The sequence below is a fragment of the Rousettus aegyptiacus genome, unplaced genomic scaffold (assembly GCF_014176215.1).
Source record: "Rousettus aegyptiacus isolate mRouAeg1 unplaced genomic scaffold, mRouAeg1.p scaffold_m13_p_2, whole genome shotgun sequence".
NCBI classification, from domain to species: Eukaryota; Metazoa; Chordata; class Mammalia; order Chiroptera; family Pteropodidae; genus Rousettus; species Rousettus aegyptiacus.
This window is the reverse complement of record NW_023416295.1, coordinates 59,101,394-59,120,845: the sequence shown is the minus strand read 5'-3', so window position 1 is coordinate 59,120,845 and position 19,452 is coordinate 59,101,394. Positions and strand designations below refer to the sequence as shown.

The window sequence follows — 19,452 nt, the reverse complement described above, 5'->3', positions numbered from 1 at the left end:
GAGAATATTTCTTAAATATTAAGGAATAAGATTTTGTTGAGTAAAGTTGAGCTTCGAAGGACAACAAATCATGGATATATTCCCCCTCATCCCCTAAGCCCCAAACCACCAGTTTTGTCCCCTTGTGAGTGTCACTGCCCCTATTGAGGATGCATGCTATCAAAAATTGCTCCGGCTGGTAAAAGTAGACTGGGTTAGGGTATGTCGGGGAGAGAACATTGGAAGTGAGACATCAGTTAAGGGTCTATTTCAGCTGCCATTGCTGTTTATACTGGCTGAACATCAGACTTAAATGTGAGCGTAAACAACCTCCCCTTGATGGGATGCCTAACAGTGTTGATAGGCTGCAGCCTTCAAAATTCAAGTTTAATCTTGCTTTCTCCATGTTTTCAGGGTTTTACCTGGTGAAAGGAACGTTTAGAGAAGAGAACATTATTCATTTTGCTGAGAATAGGTGGTGAGTTTCAGAGTACAGAATAGGCAGGGAGAAGGCCTGAGAAGGGGTAGACAGGGCTTCTGGTGTTGACGGAGGTAGAGAGGATTGTGGGGTGTGCTGAGATTAGTCCTGTGCTGTCTTGCAGGAAGCGAGGTGCAGACTTTGTGGCAGATCCTATTGACTTGGTGGCAAAGGGTGAGCAAAAGCCTCCTCCAAGTATCTCCTGATGGCCTGGTGGCCAATTGTAGTATAAAGGCTTCCTTGGGGACTGTTCTCAGATGGCTATGAGCAGCAGATGCTCTGAGGGCCTGTTCCCAACTGTAATTCCTAGCAGAGGTGCTTTCTCCTATTTGGCAGAAGCTAAGGAGTGCTGCTTCTGGAGATAATCATCTTAGCAATCTTCCTTCCAAAATGTATTTAGATTCTTATGCTCTTAACTACACTGTCACTATTTTAGGCTTAGTATATCCTTAAGAGTTTGTTTATGTTTGGGTGTTTACATCCAGTCTTCTGATTTCCTTACTTCCAGACTCATGTAGACTCATGTCTTTTTAGTTTATCTCCCAACACTGCTTCAGGGGACTGAGAATGAGAGAATGGTCTTTTAAATACAAATGTGATTGTGTCTAATCCTATTAGGAATGCTGTAAGGATTAATATAACACATATAAACTGACTAGCGCTGTTCTTATAACACAATACATAACTAATAAATATGCTTAAACCCCTTGCTTGACAATCCATTGCCTACTGGACAAAGGCCAAAGTCCTCTGAATGGCATATAAGATCTCTAGATCTTACCCCTGCTTGCCCATCAGTCTCTCCCCTCCTCACTTATGACTACTGCTAGCATCCTATGCTGCAGGCATACCATGCCTCCTTGTTCCTGAAAATGAAATATTCATTCATGCCATCATGTCTTTGCTCATGTTCACTCTGGACTTGGTGAACTTTTGACATTTGAGTGAATTACTGCTTTTTCTACAAACCTTTTTCCCAGGGGTAATTACTCCCTTAGTCCCTTGTCCAAACCTTTTTTGTATCACTTATATTGATTTTCAAATCTTCTCTAAGCTGTGAGTTCCTTAAAGGTAGAAATGATAAGTTATTCATCATTGATTACTCACAGTAGGTGCTTGATGAATATTCGTTGAATAAGTGAAAATACAATACATATTTGAGTTTACATATTGCCTTTCTGTTGTGAAATCTAAATTATATGTTGTATATTCTCTTTTTCTTCAACAGTGGAGGCAAATTTTTGAAGTAGAAGATGAATACAGAAGAAAATTGATGACTGTGTAGTTAGGATGGGAGGCATACTTAATCTTGTGTTATTTTTCTTTTACTGAGTGACTTTTATTTACTTGAGTTATGGAGCAGTTTTGCTCATGGTTGTTATTTCATTCAAAGTTGTAATCATTAACTTAAAAATTTTATTGAAGTATATAATTAGCATGCAATATTAGTTTCTGGTGAACAACATAGTGATTCAACATTTATATACCTTGTGATGTGATCACCACACTAAGTCTACTAACCATCTGCCACTGTGCAAAGGTATTACAATTTTTTTGACTACACTACATCTCCATGGCTTATTTATTTTATAACTAGAAGTTTGTACCTCTTATTCCCCATTACCTTTTTAACTCATCCCCCACCCCATTTCCTCTTTTTTTCTATGAGTTTGTTTTATTTTTTTTGTTCATTTTATTTTATTTTTTTAGATTCCATATACAAGATAAATCATATGGTATTTGTCTTTGTCTGAATTATTTCACATAGCATAATAATCTCTAGGTCCATCCATGTATTGCATTTTTTTTATCCATTTATCTGTTAATGAACATCTAGATTGTATCCATATCTTGACTGTTACTAGTAATGCTGCAGTGAACATAGGGGTGCATATATCTTTTTGAATCAATATTTTTGTTTTCTTCATGTGAGTACCCAGAAGTGGAATTACTGGGTTGCGTGGTAGTTCTATTCTTAATTTTTTGAGGAATCTTCATACTGTTTTCCATAGTGCTGCACCAATATTCAATCCCACCAATAGTGTGCAAGGGTTCTCTTTTCTCCACATCCTCACAAGCACTTATTTGCTGACTTTTTGATACTAGCCATTCTGACAGGTGTAAGGTGGTATCTTATTGTGGTTTTGATTTGTATTTCCCTGATGATTAGTAATGTTGAATAACTTTTTATATGTCTGTTGGCCACCTGTATGTCTTCTTTGGAGAAATGTCTATTCATGTTCTCTGCCCATTTTTTTAACCAGATTCTTTTTTTCTTTTTTTTTTTTTTTTATGTCGAATTGTATGAGTTCCTTATATATTCTGGATATTAACCCTTTATTGGCTATGCCATTTGCAAATACCTTCTCTCATTTGGTAGGCTGTCTTTTTGTTTTGTCAATGGTTTGCTCCTCTGTGCAGGCCTGTTTGTTTGATGCAGTCCTGTTTGTTTATTTTGCTTTTATTTCCCATGCTTAAGGAGACATGTCCAAAAAGATTGTTAAGACAGATGTTAAAGAGTTTGCTGCCTGTGTTTTATTCTAGGAATTTTATGGTTTCAAGTCTTATTTAATTTTTTAATCTATTTGAATATATTTTTATATATAGTATAAGAGAGTGGTCCAGTTTAATTTTTTCGCATGTATCTGTACAGCTTTCCCAACACCACTTTTTGAAGAGACTATCATTTCTCCATTGTTCATTCTTGCTTTTTTTTGGGTCATAGATTAATTGAGCATCTAAGCAAGGGTTTATATCTGGGCTCTCTGTTCTGTTCCATTGATCTATGTGCTTGTTTTTGTGTCAGTACCATGCTGTTTTTATTACGATAGCTTTGTAGTATAGTTTGAAATCAGGGAACATGATACCTACAGCTTTGTTCTTCTTTCTCAAGATTGCTTTGGCTATTTAGGGTCTTTCGTGGTTTTATATGTATTTTAGGATTATTCGTGCTAGTTCTTAGAAGAATACTATTGGTATTTTGATAGGGGTTGCACTGAATCTGCAGATTTCTTTGGGTGGTGGGGACATTTTAATGATATTAATTCTTCCAATCCATTGAGCATGGTATAGCCTTCCATTTATTTGTGTTCTTTTCAGTTTCTTTCTTTAGTGTCTATAGTGTTCAGAGTACAGATCTTTCACTTCCTGTATCATTAACTGTTTGTTACACACCCAAAGAAATACAAATGTCAAACAAATGTGGTTTCCTCCAAATGTTTAATATGATGATCAGCCAATTTCTAGTACCTGCCCACAATTGAAAGATTGGTGTAGGGAGCCTTTTGGAATCATGGTTAAAATGTCCAATTCCTTTTAGTTCTTTTCAAACCTTGATTTCCTTGATCTTATGTGAGCTAACTGATTAATTTGCATATAACAAAGAATTGAAATAATGTAAATCAGATATCGGCAATAAGAATCTAGTAGGGGAAGAATGGGAAGGGCATAAGTGGAATGAGGGGGCAGGAGTGAGTCATTTCTTAGAGTATGTAAATAGAGAATGGCAGTGAGGAGGGCAAGAGTAGATTGAGGGGTGGTAGAGGAGTCTTGGGAATGGAGGAGATTCTGTGGGCATGGGTAAAGGTGGTTTGGGGGATACAGTAGACTACTGGACAGTGGTTGACATGTGCTGAATGAGTGACCAAGCAAGAGCCATTGTGGGACTTAAGATGGAGTCACTGACCCTTGTTCCCAGATTCTTGCCGTAAGATTACCAAAGTCATGGTATATGTTTTTACATCTGACATCAAGGTATCATCCTAAAAGGAATACATTCCTGAGAAATACCTTGATTTCTTTAAAAAAATTGACTCAGAGCTAACTGTTTCAATGTGATTTTGGCTTTATATTAGTATTTTCTTTAAGATAGATAGTGTTCAGAGTTTGTGACTGAGCCAGAAAGCAATTCCTTACCCTCTCTGACCTAAAAATAAATTCCAAGAAGTATTCTGAATAGAGGACACAAAGACACTCTGTGGGTCAAAGTTGTCCCAGTGACTTGTGTTAACTCAGGCCACAAACCTTTGCTCAAGCCTCTTTTGGGGAATGTTTAAATCTATCAACTGAACTAGTGGAGATAGACATATCAACATTGGACTCCATGTGATTAGAGCCTGACCTCAAGTGAAAGAGCGCCTGCTGCCTCCCTCTGACCTCTGTAACAGATAACCTGTGGCCTGGAGTTAGAGTTGCGTTAGATGTTGGGCTTTATAGGGTTTTTATTTTTGGTTGAACACTCCACAAATAATAGTATCCATTCTGTTTGAGAGAATGTTTATTTCATGGAAAGATGTTAGAGAAATGCCAGAAAAGACCTGCCTACTGATTTTTTGTTTTGTTTTGTTTTTTGTTTTTTGTTTTTGTTTTTGGTCTCCCCCACCTCCCCTGGGGAAATGATGGGATGTATTTTACCAACCTGTGAGTCTTAAGTGCATTTGCTTGATCAGAGTCAAGTGCCACTTAGGCTAAAGCAGGGCTATGGCCCTGTGTGTAGATTGGCTGCTTTTGTTCTCTAACCACAGCCTTCACTATCACCCCAATGTAGCATTGCAAATGTGGGAGCCCATTGTAGGTGTTCGGTGATTTTATGTGCTGGTAATGGGAGTTGTTGATAGCAGATGTAGTTTTACACCTTATTTGTATTACCTCAAATTCTCAATATAATTTGTGAAATAGTTGAGATTTTATGGATGAGATGACTAAAGCTCACGGTCAGTCACATAGCTAATAAGTGGCTAGGTTGGAATTCAGTCCAGGGCTTTCTGTCTCTGGCCCCCACACCGCCTGCCTCCTGCAGAGAATGTCTTATTGACTAGTCAGTGGTGCCAAGGACAGCACCCCATGACCAGAAGGATCCCAGCCATGCTTAGAAAGCGACTGTGTTCCTGCATGTGAACACTGAATTGTCTGTCGCAGGGTGCAGAGAGAAAGGGAATGGTGGCTCCGTGGAGGATGGCCTGTCTGTTCTCAATATCTATAGGCTTCTTCAGGGCCTGGCATAGTGAAGGGGCTCTCTGGGTGTGTTGTTGGCTGAAGAGATCCTATGGAGCTTATGAAGTTGAACCCTAGGGCACACTAAATTCCAGTAAGTTCGATCAGCCTTGCAGTCACTGGTTTAATTAGTTGTTGGGAAATTTGATGCTGTGTTAAACTTTAAATCTTTGAAAGCATGTAATATGAAATAACTAAAAATTCAAGATTAATTTAGATGTAGTTTAACTTGGGCTTAAATAGTTATTGTGTCGGTGGTCAAGGCACATTCATTCTAGTTAGCACAGAGACTGTTCCTCAGAATATGGTAGATAATTTGGTGACATTTTCCAGTTCTTGCTCCAAGATTCCTAATAAATTGTAAAGGCATACTACCCTTTTCCTTTCTCTGTGTAGGTCTTTTACTTTAGTTCATTAAAGATAAGAAAAGTTGTATAACAGGAAAATCACTCAAGTAATGGTTAAATGATATGGGATTTAGTCAAATGTCAGCTATCTATCTGCATGGTGCTCTTAAGAGTTCTCTCTCTCTCTCTCTCTTTCTTTCTCTCTCTCTCACACACACATACACACAGACAGACTGTTTTTTTCCTTATTATAAGAATAATATATGCTCATTTTAGAAATTTAAAAAATGATGCACACAAGGAAGAAAATAAAAATGATTTACAACCTTAGCATTTAAAGATGAGATTTTAAACATTTTTGGGTATAATCTCTAGCCATTGTGTGTATGTGTGTGTGTGTGTGTCTGTGTGTGTGCACGTACATATACTTTTAAACACACACACACACACTAAGATACTGTTTTGGTTACTTTTGTTTTCTTCATAATTAATTTTCTACTTGCCCATTACCTCATCTCTATCTAGAGTATAATAAACTCAGAAAAAATCCTGAGCAATAATTTCTAGAATGTCTACCTTATTTAAGGCTAGCCACTTATTTCTAGACCTTTCTTCACGTTATAATTATTACCAGCATAACAATGTTTCTTTTCAAGTCAGAGTTGGTAAGAGGATGTTGATAGCATTTTGTTAGTGAGTGACTTACACCCATTGTCCAGTTTGGAAAACAGGAAAAGGCAGATGTACAGATAATCTCAGTCTTTTGTGTGAGGAGACCGAAGTCCAGAGAAGGCGGTGGCTTTGTGCAGGCTGAGATTGTTGAAGGGTGGGGGTATAAAATACAGTCTGAAAACAAACTAAGCTGCTAGTGACTGCCAAACTAATGACCGAGAAGGTAGGTACAAGGGCACTGGGTGAGGTCAGGCCCGAAGGTCACTGCATTGATATTGAACTTGGAGTTTTGACAGGAGTCCTATCAGAAATTGCACTTTGTGAGTCACTTGCCTCCTGACTGCCTCATGGTAAGAGTGTAGGCTCAAACAGGGGCTAAATTCTTTGAGTTAACTTTGGGTTTCACTAAACATTATCTCAAAATTTATGATTGAGGAGAGGCTGTTAAGTATAAATTGCTAATGTGCTCTACTGATTTCCATCAGCTATGTGATGTGACTGACAATAGTGCGAGCCTAGCCCACTGGGGTCTGGTGAATTACATCTGCTCAGCCAGAGTGTTTTCTGAGCTGGAATTGAAATGCATGGCCCTTTAGTTTCTAGTGTGATGCCAACACTCAGGCAATTGACTTTTGCTCTTCAGTCTCCAACAGGGGGAAAATTATGAAATAAAATGGGGAGAGGCCAGACATACTCAAGAGTCAAACCCATAAATATAAATAACTGCAATTAATCATATGCAGTCTCTCTTGTCTATTAAATCTACACTCAGTGGGTCAGTAAGTTTCACACAGCTCTTTAGCTTCCCAGCCTGGGGTTGGTGAGGAATGTTCTGGGTGCCTCGGCTTGTTGAAATGTGACACAGGGATTTTTTTCCAAGATCCCAAATCAGTTCAGGATATAATGAGTTTTGGTAGGAAAAAGTCACCTGCAAACAACACCAGCCCAGGGGAAATATAAAAAAAGAGTTCTGATGTTGGCATTTGAGAGGCTCTCTCAGTTGACACTTACTGTTCTTTGTTACCAGCTTGTTAGACTGAATGGGATGGAACACTCTTTCAAGTGTGTAAGTTCAATAGATATTTATATTCAAGATTATCTCTGAAGTATTTGTTTTCCTGTTATAGAATCCTATTTTTGATTGTGGTCTACACTTTTGACTATCTTCTCATGCGGTTTGTTAACTCTTCCTCTCTCTCCCCATTATGTCCTTTTGTCATATTTTCATACTCATTATGAACATGGCTAATGGTGTCCTTAAGAAAAAAATAACTACTTTTACTCTTACTTTCCTAAAAGGCCTTCCTTACACTGTAGCTAAGGTATATCCTTTCTCCCTCTCTCCCTCTTCCCTTTTCCCCTCCCTTCCTCCTTCTTCCTTCTTCCTTCTTCCCTCCCTTCCTCCCTCCCTCCCTCCCTCCCTCCCTCCTTCCCTCTCTCCTTCCCTCCCTCTCTTTCCTCCCTTTCTTCCCTTTTCTTCCTTTCTATAAATACTACCATATCATTGCACTGATTAAACCCTCCATCTTGATTTTTCATCTTTATCTCATCAGTAAACACCTTGCTAGGAGAAAGTCACATGTGACTCAGCACCTTTCTGGCTCTCTGACCTGTGGAAGCCATTGCTCATGTTATTCATTGGGTTGCAGCCAGAGTGGCTTTCAGTTTCCATAGAGGCCAAGTTTGCACATGCTAATTGTCCTTGCTTTCCTGACCTCTCTCATGTGGAAGGCCCTTTTCTCAGATCCTTGTGTGGCAGGCTCTTCCTCGTCAAATATGTTTTTTTTTTTTTTTTTTTTTTTTTTGCCAAGTCACCTCCATTAACATTCTGTGTAAAGTGGATCCTTCCTACCCCCAGTCAACCTCTAACCTAATACACCATCTTAATATACCAAAACCAAAATTAAAAATTCGATTTTAAAATTTATCTACATGTTTATTTTACTTTCCCCCAATCCATGACAGCAGAGAACTTGTAAGCCCCTAGAGCTGTGGTGAGGATATAGCGGGCATTCAGTAAATCTCAGCTGAATTATATACACGTTGCAGGAAGGAGCAAATGTTTCTCCTTTCAACGTCTTTCTCGAGTAGGTCCTTCAGTGATACATTCTTGAGTGATTGAACTCTTTCTTTGGTTATTTTCTTAGAGTATACAATTTTTAGCTTTCCCTCAAGTGTGTTTTTTCATAAGCCAGTTCTCAGCAAGGAATTTTGAAGTTTTTTTAGGAGTGGCAGATTCCTTTTTGGCCCATTTATCTGTAAACTTTAAATCCAAGAGAGTACAGAAAAAATGTTCTAATTGTTTCTAGAGCAGAAGCAAACAGCTTTGCCACTTTTTTTTTTCTTCAAGATAATGTGTGTCTGTTCAGATGAGACAGAATTGAAGTAAGAAATTTTCTTTTTCTAATCTTGGACTATATACTTGTGCCTGGTTAGAAATTCTTAATCTTCATTCTCATGCAGTTTGTATAGTTTGTTTCATTTATACTGTGTACAGCAAACTTCAGCAGAAATTATCTCGTAAGCTCCACTGACCTAGAACACAGGAAGGAAAGAAGAAAAGGCCTTTGAATAGATAGAGCCAAAATGTTGAAAATCCAAATGCTAAAATGCTAAGAAGTTGCTCCTTTTGCCTGGTTCAGAGTTATTTATTTGTTTTAAACATAGTTTTAGCTAATCTGGCTCTCATTTTTTTCTGACTACAGTAGTAGCAAGTGAGAAGTGAGCTGGAGAGCTCAAGATCAAAAGAAAGAATTATCATTAGCCCAATAGTTCGGAAGAAACAGGAAAACTTTATAAAATAGACAGAGGAAGAATTCACAGGGGAACAGTCGGTGGCTTGGGGCCATTTAGTGAAGGAGTTAATAGTATTGTTCCTTCTACTGTTCTTGAGGGCATCACACTCTGATAGCATAGACTGAGGTTCATATGGATGGCTCTTAAGTCCTCAGTTAAATTCATGGTTAATACTCTTAATTTAAGAAGGCAATGTGTGACCTACAGTTTTGAAATATTTTAATCCAAAATAGTTCAGACTTTTTATTTTTATTTATTTATTTATTTATTTATTTATTTATTTATTTATTTATTTATAGCTGTTAACTCCATGCAAATGTAAGCTCTTGAAAGGCAGGGATTTTGTATGTTTGTTTTCAGTTGTATGTTCAGTGGCTGGCATATGTTAGATGATCAGTAAATAATTACTGATTGAAAGAAAGATTGTAAGTCTTAATCATCCAACAGTACTAAATAAATAGGACATTAAGATAGTACCAAGTTTAATGCATAAGGGTATAATTTTTCTTTCTGTACTTATTAGATGAAGATAAATAATAAAAGAACGTGTATTTAAAGTCCAAATAACTGGACATTTTCAGAAATACTTTATAAGTGGAATAAAGATCTGCAAATTCAAATGATTTCCTTGAAATCACAGAGCAAGTTAGTGATAGAGACAGAATTACAAGACAAGGCTTGTTAATATCTTCTTTTTTTTTTTTAATTTGGTATTTCAAGAATTAGAATAATACAGTTTTTTTTTCAACAGTAGCAGCTCTAAAGAAAATATTGAGTAAAACCCTTTATCTTCTAATGTGCATGCTATTTAAAATTTAGACTGCCAAATGCCAAGACTCATTAGCTGTGTAATATTGGTACACAGTATCTCATGCACAGTGACTAGACTTTTTTATAGTCTAGTGTTTGAATGCTTTCCATTGAGCATGTGTGCCAGTCCTTTTCAGGAAGAAAAGAAAAATCTGAAAAGGAAAGTTTTGGAGAGGATGCCTCATTCAACTGAGGAAGAATAAGATCTTATGACCAGATTGTTTTAGCCAAGATGACCGAGATGGAGATACAGCTTTGGTATTATTTTTGCATAGGTAAAGAAAGACCTACTATATTTTCTTTTCCTTTTTTGGGGGTGAGGGGACAGAATGTTTATAAAGTGTATGATTTGTATTCCATACTTGTAAATGAAATTATTTTTAGAAATATGAATTATTGTTATCTGTCTCCCCTGTTGCCTGATTATTACTTACTTATGGGTCAGTCTTTTTTAGGAAGTATGACCATTAGGCTGAAAATACAATAATGATTATTTTGACTACAGTATATCTTAGATTTACTTTGCATGTATGCTTCGTATGTGTAATTTGGCCCTTTGTTGAGTTACATTTATACATGCAGTGTATTATTAGTTGTCTAGGGGAGTAAATTTTAAATGCAAATTTTAGTAGGCTAGAGGGGAAAAAAGGCTACAGGATTAAAAATGTGGTTGGCTCTATTTCTTGGAGATCTAGAAAAACTGGTCTCCCACTCCAACATGCCTCTAGGTCTCTTATAACTCACAGCCATGGCTTGTGCATTAATAGAACTGTAATAGAGCTGTAACCAAATTTAAAAGTATTTTTTATAATGTAAGTAAATTAAATTAACTGAAATTATTGTGCTATAACTAATCATAAAAATTATCAGTCATAGTTTTCTTTTTTTATGAGTTCAGGATTTCATGAACTATCTTCAACGGGTATTTCCTAAAATACATTTCTAATGACATATGTATAATGCATTTTCAACTGGAACTTTTGAAAGAATTGGTACACTTTCCTCTCATTCGGTGATAAAAATAATGAGCAAAAGCTAAGTAAATCAATTGGCATCAGTATTTTGAAGCTTAAAAAAAAAGCCAGCTTTTCAAAACTTTATCCTTATTACATTTTAAGGCAGATTCTTAAAACTTCTTCATCTGTGCTATTCCAAAAAAAAAAAGAAAAAGATTTCAGAATAATGATCTTGAGTCTCTTTTAAGATTTTTTTGAGTCTTCAAAGAAAAATGCCTACATTCAGTATATGGTTTTTCCTGATTCATATGCTATATTTCATAAAAATACAAGATATTGGAAAACAATGAAAGAGGTCTCTGAATAAGATCTAGACAAATAGGAAATTAATTTTCTGAAGCATTTCTTTCTCTGAACATGCTATATAATTGAAATTTTCTTAGGGTTTATTTTCTGACTATAAAGTTCATCGTCACTCATATATATTAAGATCCTTTTTATTTGATTCACAATGTCTACACACTATTTTATAGAACCTAAGCCCTTTTAAAATATTATTTATTATAGTGAGGTAGATGTTTCCTTATGAAACATTTTGGGGTGTATATTCAACAGCCATGATTGTTATCATTATAATAAATCTAGATGAGAGGCTTGATATATTTTAAAGAGATATTTTGAACTCTGTTGTCTGGTATGCAGTTTATTCTATAACAAAGTAAAAGATTTTTTCTTTTTCAATTACCAAAGTAGATTCTAAAACAGCATAAAAAATCTAAAAAAGGTTTTGTGCTGCCAAAGGAATGTGAACCATTTTCCTAACCTGATAGTAGGGTTAGTAAAAGGACAGAGAGACTGCAAGACCTAAAGAACTTTTTTTGTGTAATTCATTGGTAATAATCCTTCCTTCTCAAGGCAGAATTTGAGTTTTTATTCAACGTCTGCTGTACTCTTTTTCAAGTGAGGCATTTCCTCTTAGTTAATATATAAGTGCAAATTTTTTAAAATTTCATACTAAGCATGTTATCACTCAGTTCCTTACCCTGACTTGTGTCTTTTTAAGGGGTGGGCATTTTCAGGAAGGAATACTCCAGATTTTCACTTACGAAAATAAAGTTTTATTTTATGTCTCTCAGAATTACCTTAAATTACATATATGGAAAACAAAGTAGGCAGAAGTATATCTTTATAGAAAAATAAAGATAAGATTTTACAACTTTAAACAAAAATCCTTTAACATATTTAGGGTGCTAGAGAATATATATTAATTTTGGTTTTAAAATAAATTTAAAATGGAAAACAAGTTCACTTGCATGAACTATAGTCTTTTAAAAATGATTTTTAATCGTGATTTTATGGAAAGCAAGTACAATAGAAATCATTTCATTATGAATTAAACTGATCATTTGCATTTAATGAATAGAAATCTGTTGTAAACTCAGATGGGCTTCATTGATGTCTTGTAAATCTACAGTGAACCTCATGAAAATAAGGGAAAAGGGTCAAATTTGTGACTAGTACTGGTATGCATTTTAGAAATGGCAGAAAACATACATAATATGAAAGTTGCCTTAGAAATGCTATTTTTTTTTTTTTTAAATGGAGTCTTACATAACAAATGACTGTTAGAAGGAGAGCATGTATCCTTGTGTTCCTCTTGGTCCCTCTTCCCTTTATATATGTTTTCAATTTAGAGGACTTTAGGCAATAAATCCTTTAATTGGTTATGGCATTGTGTATTAAAAAAGAAAAACTGGTACACAAAAAGAATTCATGTAATAATTTGAAACAAATAAAATTTGAGACAAATTTTTAAAAAACAAGTAGAGCCTTTAAATGGTTGTTGACCTTATTTTCACCTCTTTTTTTTTATGTGTGCGCTTTCTGCTATGTTTCTTAAACTCTGATTTGAACCTCTGGAACCAGCTCAGTCCTTCTGTGAGTCAGCTCCTCCTTTGTCGAGCTTCCAGGCTCTTGCCCTCCTTTGAGCCTGAAGAATGGTCTGGGCTGACCTCCTTCTCTGTCATCTATGGCTGTGTGTTTGCTCCTAAAAATAATATAACTAACCTAAGGGTGTCCCAGAGAATTTAGTAGGAAGCTTTTCCACAGTTCTTTTTAGCTTGAAGTTATGTGAACCAATACAAATACAGTGTTTGTCTTCTTTCATTTTTTCATTGTTTCCTGATTTTCTCTTTCATCTTTATTAAAACACTCTCCCCTTTGTTAAGATTATTATTTTATTTTCCATCTTTAGGCTTGGACCCTTTTGGATTGGGATTTCCTGGGAAGATTGAACATACCCTTTCCTAAAGCAGTCTGGCTTTCTGATAGGGCATGAAAGATGGGGGCAAAACTAAAGTTTGGATGCTGTGCCAGCAATGCGTGGTTATATAGCTTTAGCTTCCTATTCAGCTACAGTCCGAAATCTGAGACATCCAGAATATGAGGGTTCATTACATTTCTAACTCTTCTGCTGACTTTTATGCGGTTTTTAAAATTTATCTTGTTTTATCAGAATATTTTTCTCAATAATGTCAGAAATACCTTTTTGTTTGTCCTTTGATATCCCGTTCAGTGTATGTATTTTTTACAACTATAGGTTGTCATTGTTATTGTTGTGATTTTGGCTTAAAAATATATTTTTATAATAGGGGAAAGACTAGAAGAAGATGATTTAATATTCTTTAAAAGTATCTGCTGTTTTCTCAGGACTTGATACATTCACTGGTTTCTGTATTTACATTAGGATAATCTATTGTGGATAACCCTTGGGTCCATTTCTTATCCAGACTTGGCCTAAATTCTTTTTAAAAATGTTTAAAGCAACCCCAAAAAAGGACAATTAATTTTCAGTTTATGAACTAGACTCCTTTGTTTCCAGAGAACAAGTTGATGGGCCTCTGATGTTGTCTATTTTGTTAGTTTATTTCTGACAGCTTTCAAAAAACGTGTTTGAAGGCTGGCTGTGTGTTTCTGTGAGGATCACGTGCTGCTGTGTGAGATGTATGTGTGTAGAAGTGCCTCTCTATTTGTCTTGGAAGGATTTGTTTGCAGTTCTGTTACTGTGAAGTAAGCCTTAGGGAAAGAGAAGGTAGTGCATTGTGTGCTTTGGTTGTTTTGTGTAGACACTTTATCAGCACATGCTTGGTGTGCCCTGAACCATGATGTACTTATAGAGAGGTACACAGAACATTTGATATTGTTTCAATTGGAATAATAAAGGGTTTGCTTTGTTGAAACGTTTCTCGTTCAAAGTACCCAGAAATCTTGACTTTAATAGTTCAAACTGAGCTGCTGGGTGAGAAGGTACTTTTGAGCTTACTCCTTCTTCCATTTTTCTGTAGACTGCTGCCAAGTTCCATGGTTGTGTGGGACTTTCTCTAATAAGGTTTTACACCTTATTTTGTAAGATTTATGTATCTTTTTCCCATAAGCCACTGAAATTGTGTTCAGGTGGACCTTGAGGCCTGACCCTTTGAGTTGTGCATTCTGTGAATTTGATAGAGTATCATGACTCAAAATAGATGAGGGTGTGATTTTCCATGCATGGCTACAAGGTGAGTGACTGCACATGAACTGTAAGGATCCTCTTACCACCTTTGAACCTGCATATATTTACATAAAGGATTTAGTGAAGTAGCACATGCTATATCTAGATTACATCCCGGGGCTTTCATTTTATGTTTTAAATTCCTTCTCATCTGGATTTCTCAGTTTTGGTCATCAGAGTACATAAGGATGCCTTTATATCTTTCTAGAGAACACAGGTCCCAAAGCTTATGGTTAAAATTACTCTTCTGAAAATTATCTTTGAGTTGTACTTTTTTTCCCCCACTCCTTCCCGCCACCCCCTACTCCTCAACCCGACCCTCTAACTCCGAGCACCCCCATCCCCCATCCCTACCCCTCCAAATTATTTTCTTCTTCAAGGTGCTTCTCAAGTATCCTGTTTTCTTTGAAGCCTTCTTTAATTCTTTTAGTTACAATGAGTCTCTCATTTTGCTACAAAGATTTGGCACCTTGATTTCTTTCCTATCAGAGTATGTATGTATGTATGTATGTATTTTTTCCTTTTTCTATTTTATCTGTTATTAATGTGTTTAGAGCATTCAATATGAGTCAAAACATGAATTCATGCCATCTTGACTGGATATTCTACTGATTCTTTTTTAATTTGATATTGTTTTGGTTTAGGAAATATAATTTAACAGTCAGCTTTAGTTAGAAAACATCTCAGCCCTTCCTGTCCTTTTGAGGGATCCCAAATCACAGAAGTTCAGGTGAAATATATTCACTCTCCATACAGTGGTTTCATTCTTTTCTCAAAGGCTTCATAACTCTACTTGAGTTAGAAAACCAAGGAGAGAAAGCATCCTAGCTATACTCTATCGTATATCTTCTGGTTGATGAAAATGGTATTAGGTAGTGCTTTAGCACCATCTCTACCTCCATTTCTGGCTACTCTTCCTTTCGTTTGGCTGTAATGTTTTCTTTCTTCCAGTTTTATTGGGATATAATTGACATATAATGTAGTATTAGTTTAAGTTGTAGTCATACTGATTTGACATACACATATATTATGTTGTTATTATCACAATAAGTTTAGTTAATACCCATCACCTCATGTAGTTACAATTTTTTCTTGTGATGAGAACTTATAAAATTTTTTTCTTAGCAATTTTCAAATTACTATTGTACTATAGTCACCATGCTGTGTATTACATCCCCAGGACCTATTTATTTTGTACCTGGAAGTTTGTACTTTTTGACCACCTTCACCCATGTCCTTCTCCCTCCACCCCCTGCCTCTGGCAACCACCAAACTATTCTTGGTTTCTATAAATTGGGGTTTTTTAGATTATATAAATAAGTGAGATCATGTAATATTTGTCTTTCCATATCTGACTTATATCACTTAATATAATGCCCTCAAGGTCTATCCATGTTGAAAATGGCAGTTTTCTTCTTATTTTATGGTTGATACATAATATTTTCTTTATCCGTTTCTCTGTCAATGACACTCAGGTTATTTCCATGTCTTGGCTTTTGTAAATGATGCTGTAGTAATCATGGAGATGCAGATAGCTTTTCGAGATAGTGATTTCCTTTCCTTTGGATATAGACCCAGAAGTGGAATTGCTGGTGATTTTATTTTTAATTATTTGAGGAACCTCAATACTGTTTTCCATAGTGGTTGTATCAATTTATGTTCCCCCCCAACAAGGCACAAGGGTTCCCTTTTCACTACATCCTAGCCAGTATTTGTTGTCTTTTATTTGTGTGTGTGTGTGTGTGTGTGTGCACGCGCGCGCGAGGTGCTATCTCAATGTAGTTTTGATTTGCATTTCTCTGATGATTAGTGATGTTGAGCACATTTTCATGTATCTGTTGGCCATTTGTATCTTTGGGAAAAAAATTATTTAATCCCTCTGCCCATTTTTAAGTTGGATTATTTTATGCTGAGTTATGTGAGTTCTTTATATATTTTGGATATTAACCCCGTATCAGATATATGATATTGCAAATATTTTATCCATTTAGTAGGTTGTCTTTTCATTTTGTTGATGTTTTCCTTTGCTGTACAGAAGCTTTTTAGTTTGATGTTGTCCCACCTGTTTTTTTTGTTTGTTTGTTTGTTTTGCTTTTATTTCCTGTGCTTTTGATGTTAAATTCAAAGAATTATCACTAAGACCAATGTCAAAGAGCTTACCTTATGTGTTTTCTTTCAGGGATTATGTTGTTTCAGGTCTTACATTTAAGTCTTTAATCCATTTTGAGTTGGTTTTTGTGTATGACGTAAGATAGTGGTCCAGTTTCAATCTTTTGCATGTGGCTATCCAGTTTTCCCATCACCATTTTATTGAAGAGACTATCCTTTCCCCATTGTATATTCTTGGCTCCTGTGTTGAAAATTAATTGACCGTTATTTGTGGATTTCTTTCTGAGTTCTCTATTCTGTTTCATTGATCTGTATGTCTGTTTTTATGCCATTGCCATACTGTTTTGATGACTATAGTTTTGTAATATAGTTTGAAATCAGGAATTCTGATGCCTCCAGCTTTGTTCTTTCTCAAGATTGCTTTGGTTATTCAGAGTCTTTTGTTGATCAGAGTATAGATAACATTCAATCACTCAATATTGCAGAGCTATATGACAGAGTTAAAAGACAGATTTTGATATTTAATCTTGAAAACTGACTGTAATCCCTTTGAGGGCAATTGACAATTTCTCAGATATATTTAATTGAATATTTTTTTGTTTAGAGTTTTGTTTAGTTGGGTTGGTGTTCTCCTAGGAAGAATTAGAGTGCTTAGACTGATTTTTGCAAATGCAGGAGCCACTCTTGAGTCAGTGTATTTGTGATTTAATTTATAGGCTATTGAACATGCAATCAGGTTATGATAACTGAGCTAATTTTATTTTTGGATGATTTTTCTATCTCCAGTTTTCTACTTCCTGTTTTCTCACACTTTTTGTTGCAAAAGGTTAAGATTTATTTATATTTTGTTCCCCTTCTTTGCTAATTTACTGGTTGCAGCTTTTACTTAGAAGGAAACAATCTTTTCTTCTTGTAATCATTGTGAAAACTTTTCTCCTTAGACAGAAATGTTTTAAATGGATACAAGTAGTTCATAGCATATGGTTTATATCTTGTTTAAATTTCTTTCAACATGAAAACAAAGTTCTTATATTATCTGGCAGAAGGTTACTAGTAGATATTTTACTACAACCTTGTTCACTACCTTAGCAAAATCCTAATGTCAGGGGGCTGTACACTTTGGGTGAATGTTTGAAAATAGGGCCTTATTTTGGAACATCAACAAAATATGGTGTGGCTTTTGGAGAGAAATTGCTTTTTGAGAACAGAGACAGGACAGAAAAACTCAGTGCATAAGAACATAGATTAAGTTGTGGATTTGTCACTTACTAGGGAATGACCTTGGGCAAATCCCCTACTACATGAAATTAGGATGTTATAAAATTGATATGAGCTGATATATATAAAGAATTAAAAACATGGTACCTGTTATCTAGCAAACACTCAATAAATAACAACTGCCATCATTATAAAATTCATCATTATCATCATCATCATCATCATCATCACCATCATTATCATCGTCATTGTCTTAGGAGAGCCAGGTAAAATTGATTCTGTGCTTTTGTTTTGGAATTACCTATAATAATGATCTTTTCATTATAACTAGCTAGATGATCTTATAGATGAATTTGATCACAATAAAAACAATGATCGCATAGGTTATTTTATGAAATTATCAAAAAAAGAAACTATTATTATAGTCAATAGTATGCCTAACTTTGCAAAATAACATAGTAAGGCAGTTTTTCATTCATATCAGTGGCTCATTAAGAAAACCCATGAAAATATCCCCTTAGCAAGTTTTGGTTTTAGACAATGAAATTGAGGCAATATAATAAAGTGAGCAAGGAATACAGGGACCTTGGAAAAACTAATTCCAAACTTAACTGGCCAAATGAATATCACTGCTGAGACATTATCATTGGCTGTGATATCACAACCCTCAGCTGACTATGTTGATGTGTACTCTCTTTTGTGAGGTCATCAATGACATTATCAGTAAGACAGAAGCAATGATACTGAGCTAAAGTCAGTCAGCTACAAAACACATCCAAGAGACCACTAGGCTGCTGTCTATATGGGAAGGGCACATGCATTGTTTAGGTAAATAGAACTAAGTCTCTATTCTCTGTTCCAAATTGTCAGGAGTACTCACTCTGGAGATAGCATGCTCTCTCTGGGCTTCTAGGGTTTCACTTGTGTGATAGGCACCCATGTGAACAATCGCAGCAGTACTAGTAATGGTGATGGTGAGCTCTAAAAAATGGATACCCTCCGTATTGTCTAAGTTATGGTTTTTTCTATCAGAGAAACCTTGGACGTTAGGTTTTATTTAGGGTTGACAGAACGGAGGCCCCTAACCAGCATATACCAATTGTTTTGCATTAACTGGATGATGGGATAGTTGATATAGAAAAGGGACGGGAAAGAGGAGACCTCCGGCAACAGAGAAGATATGCATGTGAAATATTTTCTAATGAGAGTCTTAATAACCAAGATGAGCCTTAGAATTTAGGAGTTCGTCAGAAGGAATGAGATCAGAGTAAATATAAAATTTAGAAAAATTCCAACTTTTATTTTAGCGTATAATTCGTACTATTCTAAAATGAATTTTTGGTGGAATCAGAGTTACCAACTGCACTGAAATTCCTTGATTTAGGATAGTTATGCTAATAGATTCTACATATCCAATATGGACCCAAACATTTTCACTGTTTCATAATTTATGTTGAGATACTATATGTTCTTTAGTATCCCAGGTTAAAACTGACTTTATATTAAATACTTTCTTGAGTCATGAGATATCTGCAGAGTGTAAGA

General features: G+C 35.6%; 1 protein-coding gene across 6 annotated transcripts in view; it reads left to right on the top strand.

Moving 5' to 3' along the window:
* GPD2 (glycerol-3-phosphate dehydrogenase 2) overlaps positions 1 to 19,452 on the top strand; it is a 123,908-nt gene that overhangs the window by 9,006 nt on the left and 95,450 nt on the right. The window contains exon 1 of one of the 6 annotated variants that reach the window (XM_036237979.1): positions 5,312 to 5,543. The exons of 4 other annotated variants lie outside the window; for them this stretch is intronic. The gene's annotated coding sequence lies outside the window, so the exon portion shown is untranslated. Of the gene's footprint in view, positions 1 to 5,311; positions 5,544 to 10,164; positions 10,350 to 19,452 lie in introns of those variants that run through there. One more of the 6 variants, XM_016150101.2, reaches the window with a different exon arrangement.